The sequence below is a fragment of the Aquarana catesbeiana genome, linkage group LG01, assembly GCF_042186555.1.
Source record: "Aquarana catesbeiana isolate 2022-GZ linkage group LG01, ASM4218655v1, whole genome shotgun sequence".
Classification (NCBI taxonomy): Eukaryota; Metazoa; Chordata; class Amphibia; order Anura; family Ranidae; genus Aquarana; species Aquarana catesbeiana.
Genome location: NC_133324.1, coordinates 15,525,829 through 15,534,729, shown reverse-complemented (window position 1 = coordinate 15,534,729; position 8,901 = coordinate 15,525,829). Strand labels below are relative to the sequence as shown.

The 8,901-nt window shown below is 43.6% G+C and overlaps 1 long non-coding RNA gene across 1 annotated transcript; it reads left to right on the top strand.

Moving 5' to 3' along the window:
- Window positions 1–302: 302 nt before the first annotated feature.
- Window positions 303–8,158, top strand: LOC141124161 (uncharacterized). Its single transcript, XR_012240786.1, has 3 exons — window positions 303–364; window positions 947–994; window positions 7,951–8,158. It is a non-coding gene; the product is annotated as an uncharacterized lncRNA (long non-coding RNA).
- Window positions 8,159–8,901: the final 743 nt, after the last annotated feature.

The window sequence follows — 8,901 nt, the reverse complement described above, 5'->3', positions numbered from 1 at the left end:
CATGTGTTATTGTGGTTTATTACCACTCTCTGTATATTTATATTTTTTAGTTTGGTTATCATTCTTGTGCATTTCCCAGTGCATAAATATCTTAATTTATGTAGTTTCACAATTCAGCACTACACTATTTTGTTACATTTCACTTTAGACTTTGTTTGTTTGAGTGTTAGCAGCTACAATTCTTTTTAGATTTGATCTAGCACAGTATTTTTTTCTCTACAAACAATGAACAATAAACAATGAACTAATAAAACAAACAATGGGTGTGTGGCTGGCGTCCTCCTTCTGACAAGAGGTATCCCAATCTCCCGACCTATTATAAGAAAGGTATCTGACCAGTGAGTGAGAAACATAAGACAGGAGGGTGAGTAGCATCAAGTTTTGGGGACTTCGGACCAATCACTAGAAATGTAGGAGGCTGGATGGAGCTTTTCCTGTTCTGGAGGTGGGGGAAAATTATCCTGCAATAGACCCCATATACAGAGGCAGAAGATGCCATCATTTGGAGTCATGATGGGTAGGACTTTATTTGTATGAGAGATAAGCAGCTTAGTTGGATAGTCCCATTTGTAGGAAGTCTTCTGCTCCCATAGATCATCTGTTACACATTTGAATGGTTTCTGTTTCTGAGTGGTAGATGCAGAAATATTTAAATATAGAGAGATGTTTCTATGGCTCAGGGAGTGGACCAGTGTTCCTAGAGGTGGGCAGGAATTGATCTTTTATGTAGAAGAAATGTTCTCCAGCCAGTTTATGTCTGGGGGACTGCAGGTGGGACATGTTCAGGCTTAACAATTCTGTGTGCTCCATCAATGATAATGTCCTGGGGAGAGCTCAGAGGTAGAATGGTTTCATAGAACTGCTGAAGATATGTAATCAGTTCAGTCTGGGGTATCTCCTCTGGTATGACCCTGAAATTAATGATTCTTCTCGATTTATCCTCCAGATCAGCAATGTTATCCCTGAGCCCTCCTATTTCCTGAGCTTGTGCCTGGTAAGTGTAAGCCAGCACTAGGGTTGCCACCCAAACCTGGACACTTTAGCAGCGTACAGTAATTTTATTTTTATTTTTTCTAAGGGGGAATGCTGATGTATGGAGGGTTTTGCTCACCAAATCCCTCACTTACATCAGCATTCTCCCTTAAATTAGGATTTTTAAAGCCCCCCTTTATATCAGAGTCAGCAGTGCATTCTTTACATTTTTTAAGTGGTCTTTGGTGAAATATCTGTGGTCTAAACAGGCTCCTGATGTCTCACTTTTGAAAGAGAGAAAGGGATTGAGGACAGAGAATCCCCAGTCCCTTTCTCTGCAGCCTCAGCTGCACTGGACAGTGAATTAATGGGAAGTGCTCAGTGCTGAGAGGCTCCCTGTTCATTCACAATACAATTTACTATACTTCAGTTATGAATGCATATAAGTGGGATCAGTAACAATCACTCACTGTGTTCATTCTTGAAAGGAAAGCAACAGTAAATTACATATTTTTTGGTGCCTTCCCTGCTCTCCATCCTGAAACATCCCCTTTAGCAGCTGACAGGAGAGGAGAAGAGGGAAGCTGGCAGCACTGCGGAAGGGGGACATGGGGGGAGCAGGCAGCAGGGGGGATATGCACTGCATGGGGTGATTAGGGTGCATGTCTATGCTTGTTTACTTGTGGAGACACAGTCTGGTCTGTGTAATGTGTCCAGGTTTAAGGCAGTCTGAAACCCGGACACATGATTCAAAATCCAAACTGTCCAGGTGAATCCCAAATGGGTGGCAACCCTAAATAGCTTGTTATGTGCCCTGACATAATCCCCCATTTTTCTCTCCATGCAGTCAGTGCATTCTTCTACTAGATCCATTTATTTTTACATGTGGGGAGATGAAGTAGGACCCTTTACCTTGTCCTTTGCAGGAGAAGATGCATCTGGTATATCTTCCTCTGCAACTGGCAATCTCTACAGGTGGTGTCCTGGAGAAGGACCTCTGTCTGTGAGCCAGCGCCATCATTGGCTGCACTCTGCATTGGATTTGGTGAAAATAATCTGACGGTCTCCTCAGCCCCTTTGCAGCGTTCTTCCCTCTAATATTCCCTACTGAGTAGTGGAAAGCCCAGGAGCCAAGCTGACTGGCAGTGTCCCAGCAAATGCTGTGTTGCTGGGTTATTCATCTCAGGAGAAGAGCTCACAAATCAAGGCACCATTCCATGGCTGGGAGACACCCCCCATAATATATTTTTTTGTTTCTTGACATTTTTTGTATTTTCTATTTGTGTTTTTATTTGTGTTTTTAAACTCCTCAGTAGTCCATATACAAATTATTATAACATTTATAAACTGTCATCAGAAGGAGCTTTTGGGGCTTTTTTTAATTTTTTTGCAAACGTTAAAAATCTGCATTATTTGACAAAAAATACTGTAACACCCCCCAAAGAAAAAAATATATACAGTGTGTGTGTGTATATATATATATATATATATATATATATATATATATATATATATATATATATATATATATATATATATATATATATATAAATATAAAATTATTATTTTTTTTTTTTGAAAGCAGAAATACTCCATGGCTGGGACATGCCCCCCATAATATAATTTTTTGTTTCTTGACATATTTTGTCTTTTTTATTTGTGCTTTGAAACTCCCCAGTAGTCCATTTACTAATTATTATAAAATGTACAAACCTCCACCAGAAGGAGCTCATGGGGCTTTTTACAAAAAAAAAAATTTGCACACTTTAAAAATCTGCATTATTTGCTAAAAAATACTGTAACACCCCCCCCCCCAAATAAATATATATATATATATATATATATATATATATATATATATATATATATATGTATTTATATATATAGAACCCAAAGATGAAAAGGGGACTTTAGCCGTCTCTGCTAGGGGCAACTTATATCCAAAATGGACCAACACCATAAGGGATTGAACTAGCAATGTTTGAGATTGTGAGGCTGAGAAGGGCTCTTCTGAGGCTGAATCCTCAAAGGAGAAGCCATCTTCATGCCCTTCTACCTGATCTCCCAAAGGTAATTCAACGTCCTCTGCCCACTCCTGATCCCCTACTGAAGGGCCAGGGGCAGGAGAAGGGGACCTATCGCGCTTTCACCTAGCCTGGGAGGAAGATGCGAACATACCAGCTATCTTTCCTTCCAAACCAGCTAATGCTGAAACCAAATCGTCTTTGATGATATATCCAGAGGCTGAAATGTTGGAAGTAGCTACAATGCCAGACAAGCTCAATGGCTCAACTTAGTCAGCTGTTTCAGATCTTTCAGAGGAGGATGGTACTGTCAAAGTGTGACTAGGACACTCAGATCCTGACTGTGGCACTATTGTGCTCCTCCCTGCTGTTTTTGCACCCCTTTTTTGGGAAGACATAGTCCTAAGCAGAAAAGCAGAGTTACTCAAACAAATACATCTACTGCTGAGCTTTAGTCCAGCAATGAATTACAGTGGGGACGGAAAGTATTCAGACCCCCTTCATTTTTTCACTCTTTGTTATATTGCAGCCATTTGCTAAAATCATTTAAGTTCATTTTTCCTCAATAATGTACACACAGCACCCCATATTGACAGAAAAATACAGAATTGTTGACGTTTTTGCAGATTTATTAAAAAGGAAAAACTGAAATATCACATGGTCCTAAGTATTCAGACCCTTTGCTGTGACATTCATATATTTAACTCAGGTGCTGTCCATTTCTTCTGATCATCCTTGAGATGGTTCTACACCTTCATTTGAGTCCAGCTGTGTTTGATTATACTGACTGGACTTGATTAGGAAAGCCACACACCTGTCTATATAAGACCTTACAGCTCACAGTGCATGTCAGAGCAAATGAGAATCATGAGGTCAAAGAAACTGCCTGAAGAGCTCAGAGACAGAATTGTGGCAAGGCACAGATCTGGCCAAGGTTACAAAAAAATTTCTGCTGCACTTAAGGTTTCTAAGAGAACAGTGGCCTCCATAATCCTTAAATGGAAGACGTTTGGTATGACCAGAACCCTTCCTAGAGCTGGCCGTCCGGCCAAACTGAGCTATTGGGGGAGAAGAGCCTTGGTGAGAGAGGTAAAGAAGAACCCAAAGATCACTGTGGCTGAGCTCCAGAGATGCAGTTGGGAGATGGGAGAAAGTTGTAGAAAGTCAACCATCACTGCAGCGCTCCACCAGTCGGGGCTCTACGGCAGAGTGGCCCAACGGAAGCCTCTCCTCAGTGCAAGACACATGAAAGCCCACATGGAGTTTGCTAAAAAACACCTGAAGGACTCCAAGATGGTGAGAAATAAGATTCTTTGGTCTTATGAGACCAAGATAGAGCTTTTTGGCCTTAATTCTAAGCGGTATGTGTGGAGGCACTGCTCATCACCTGTCCAATACAGCCCCAACAGTGAAGCATGGTGGTGGCAGCATCATGCTGTGGGGGTGTTTTTCAGATGCAGGGACAGGACGACTGGTTGCAATCGAGGGAAAGATGAATGCGGCCAAGTACAGGGATATCCTAGACGAAAAACTTCTCCAGAGTACTCAGGACCTCAGACTGGGCCGAAGGTTTACCTTCCAACAAGACAATGACCCTAAGCACATAGCTAAAATAATGAAGGAGTGGCTTCACAACAGCTCCATGACTGTTCTTGAATGGCCCAGCCAGAGCCCTGACTTAAACCCAATTGAGCATCTCTGGAGAGACCTAAAAATTGCTGTCCACCAACGTTTACCATCCAATCTGACAGAACTGGAGAGGATCTGCAAGGAGGAATAGCAGAAGATCCTCAAATCCAGGTGTGAAAAACTTGTTGCATCTTTCCCAAAAAGACTCATGGCTGTATTAGATCAAAAGGGGCTTCTACTAAATACTGAGCAAAGGGTCTGAATACTTAGGACCATGTGATATTTCAGTTTTTCTTTTTTAATAAATCTGCAAAAATGTCAAGAATTCTGTGTTTTTCTGTCAATATGGGGTGCTGTGTGTACAATATGGGGTGCTGTGTGTACATTAATGAGGAAAAAAATGAACTTAAATGATTTTAGCAAATGGCTGCAATATAACAAAGAGTGAAAAATTTAAGGAGGCCTGAATACTTTCCATCCCCACTGTATATGCCACTATCACTGCTCAGCCTGATGCTGAGTATATTTGCCTTGAGAATGCCTGTATCCAACACCCATACAGTGCTTAAGGTGCCCAGATATGCTTCTGTGTCCCTCCGTCAGCCACCAGACTCATTACAGAGTGAAAACTTTTAAGGCAGTCAGCCCTGTGCTGTGTAAAATGTGCACACCGGAATACATGTGAATGCCGGCCGCCAGCCACACCCCCCATGACATAAGATGTCTCCTCCCCTTTTTTAAAAAAAAGAGGATAATTCCCGCACGTGTGGTGGCCCTGATATCGGTAATCCGGGGGGGAGAAAGGGGCTCAATCTGTCCTGGATCACCAGGGGGACGCCCAGCACCATGCAGGAGACGGGGATCCCCCAAACCCCTTCTGGTAGTCATGACAAGAGTAGGAGCAAATGCTGTCCACAAGTGATGTTGACACTGAGCACAATCTGGAGGAGCATGGTAATGTTGACACCAGGTATGTTACTTTTATACCCTCTAGTGGTAAAAACAGGCAAGACATCTTCCACTCAAAAAAGAAGTCCAAAAGTGAAGCATATGTGTTCCTTTAGGATCTTCTTTAACTTACCATTCCCGCCGTAGGATACTGCTGGAAATCACAGCCAGACCCAATCTTCACCCATCACGGTGGGCTGTGGACCTGTACAGCACCCTGCCAGAGCAACCTTTGGTTTTGTTATGTAACCAAGGCGCTGGATCCCAGGGTCTAGCCCTCAAAAGAGAAGCATTACAGGCAGAAAACCTTGTTCTTCTTCCTCGAGGCTCGAGTACCATCCATTTGGCCTTTCTTTGGCGCTTCGAATGGATCCGATAGCATAGCCCCTTGATCCTGTCCAGGATCCCCTGCGGAGCTTTTCTTAGCACTTCATTAACCATGACCAACACCTTAGACACTGGCGAAAAAACTGAGGTACTCCCTGTATGGGAAGGGTTATATAGAGAGGGACTGCCTGTCTTTGAGTGTACCAGTGTCCATTCACCTGAAGGTGGCGTATAACCCACATAGTAATTACTATGGCTGCTCTGTGCCCCATGATGTACAATAAAGAAAATGATCTGGTTCCTGGGCAGGCAGTTTCCACCGTCTCCATGGCTTGTAGTGTAATGTAAGAAGGGTTAATATTTAACAGGCCGCTGATTAGTACTGTGCTTTCAACTCACACTGGAATAAATACCATTGTAGGTCCAGTTCACTTCTGGTTTGTTCACTTGGTTGACAGTCAGGCCTTGATGAAGGGGGGACGAAGACCCCCCAAAACATGTTCGCTATTTCTTGAATTGTACCCCTGACCTTTAATGGAATAAAGTTGTATCTGGACCTCTTAGCAGTGGTGTGGTGCTTAAATGTCCACCCTTCTTACATGCATAGGTGTGCGCAATGGGTGTGCCAGGTGTGACTGGGCACCTTCTAATCACTCTGTGCGGTGCCGACTCACCCTATTGCCCAGGCTTTCCCCAGCTCCCCCCCCCCCCGCGGTGCTGCTGGCTTCCCTCCTCTTCCCTCGGCTGCTGCTGTTTCAGGATAGAGAGCGGAGGAAAGGGCTAGTCAATATGTAATTTTTTGGCCCCTTCCTTCTCTAAATGAACACAGTGAACACATTCACTCAATGTGTTCATTCATAACTGAAGCATAGTAAACTGTGTCTACTATGCTTAAGTTTAAGAATGAACAGGAAGCCACTCAGCACACAGCACTTCCCATTAATTCACTGGCCAGTGCAGCTGAGGCTGCAGAGAAAGTCATGTGTGTTTGAGCTTTGGGGTACACACCCTAATAAGATTGGATGCACACACCTATGCTTACATGTAAACAGGGCTGGTGCAAGGATTTTTAACATCCTAGGAGAAACCTAATTTTGCCGCCCCCCTGGCTCCACCCCTGACGCCACCCCCTTTGCCCTGCCCATGTATACCCCACCTTTTTAATAAAGCTCCCATCAAATGCAGCCTCACCAGCGCCCATCAATGCAGCGTACCAGTGCCCATCAATGCAGCCTACCAGCGCCCATCAATGCAGCCTACCAGTGCCCATCAATGCAGCCTACCAGTGCGAATTAATGCAGCCTACCAGCGCCCATCAATGCAGCCTACCAGTGCCCATCAATGCAGCCTAACAGTGGCCACCAATGCAGCCTAACAGTGCCCATCAATTCAGCCTACCAGCGCCCATCAATGCAGCCTAACAGTGCTCATCAATGCAGCCTACCAGTGCCCATCAATTCAGCCTACCAGTTCCCATCAATGCAGCCTACCAGCGCCCATCAATACATGTTTGCTTGCTTCCATTCTTCGGGACACAGTTCTCCACCGCTGTGCCTCTGACACTATGTGTGATTGGAGCAGGCGGCTGCCTGCTGATGCTGAGACTTAATTGCTTTCTGCAGAGAGAATAGAGTAGGAACACCAGTAGCCAGGAGCCCTAGACAGCAGTGCGCCCTAGGCTGCTACCTAGTTTGCCTAGTGGTAGCACTAGCCCTGCATGTAAATAAACATGGTATACACTGGAAGATGCCTTTTAGATACCTAAAAATGGCATCAGGAAAGGAACTGGAGATGGGAGCTCAGGAGACACTTCACAAACGTTGGTTAGAACTTGGAATAAAAGACCTATGTGTGAACAATTCTGAAGCATTACCAAAATATTGATTACTGCAATGTTCCTTAATAGTGATTCATGAAATCCCCTTTTCCTGTGATATGGTGTAAGTGATGTCCTGTGATACATGGACAGATTCCCTCTCCGTAAAACACTCAGCGAGAGAATAAGTGACGTTCTCCTGTAACACCCATTTCCTCGTATCTTTTCTTCCAGGCCAAGTTGGTGAAATATCCAGATTTGCTCAAGGTATCCTGATAAGGTAACCTAAAATTACCCTTATCACAGGTGAGAGCTCTCCCCTGATTGGCTGATTAAATTGTACAGATCTTACCAGCTCATCATCATCCCCACCACCAAGAAGAACCGAATGGCAATCCTGTGGTTCCTGTTCTGCCTGGCCCTGCTTAGTGAAGCCTATGGTCGAAGTGAGTACACAAACTTTGAGATTTTATATTCTGATTTTACCAAATATGTTTGGAAATCGCCATCTTTATCTCTTATTGATCACACAACATACTAATGCCCCGTACACATGGTCGGATTTTCCGATGGAAAATGTCCGATCGGAGCGTGTTGTCGGACATTCCGACTGTGTGTGGGCTCCATCGGACATTTTCCATCGGAATTTCCGACACACAAAGTTTGAGAGCATGCTATAAAATTTTCCGACAACAAAATCCGATACTTTAAATTCCGATCGTGTGTAGACAAATCCGACGGACAAAGTGCCACGCATGCTCAGAATAAATTAAGAGACGAAAGCTATTGGCTACTGCCCCGTTTATAGTCCCGACGTACGTGTTTTACGTCACCGCGTTCAGAACGATCTGATTTTCTGACAACTTTGTGTGACCGTGTGTATGCAAGACAAGTTTGAGCCAACATCCGTCAGAAAAAATCCTAGGATTTTGTTGTCGGAATGTCCGATCAATGTCCGACCGTGTGTACGGGGCATTAGAAAATCTGCAATCTGCAATCTTCAATTCAAGATCGGTTCGGCAAACACGTCCAAAAATCTGCAAATTGTGAACTTTTATTGCAAGCCCCATGTATTCAATAGGAGGTAAATTTTGAAAATAAATGCAATTCAAGATGCCAAATTTCTTATCCTGTGAAGTGGCACATCTGTACTAAATTACATTTATCAGCCTCTTTCTTCTATCT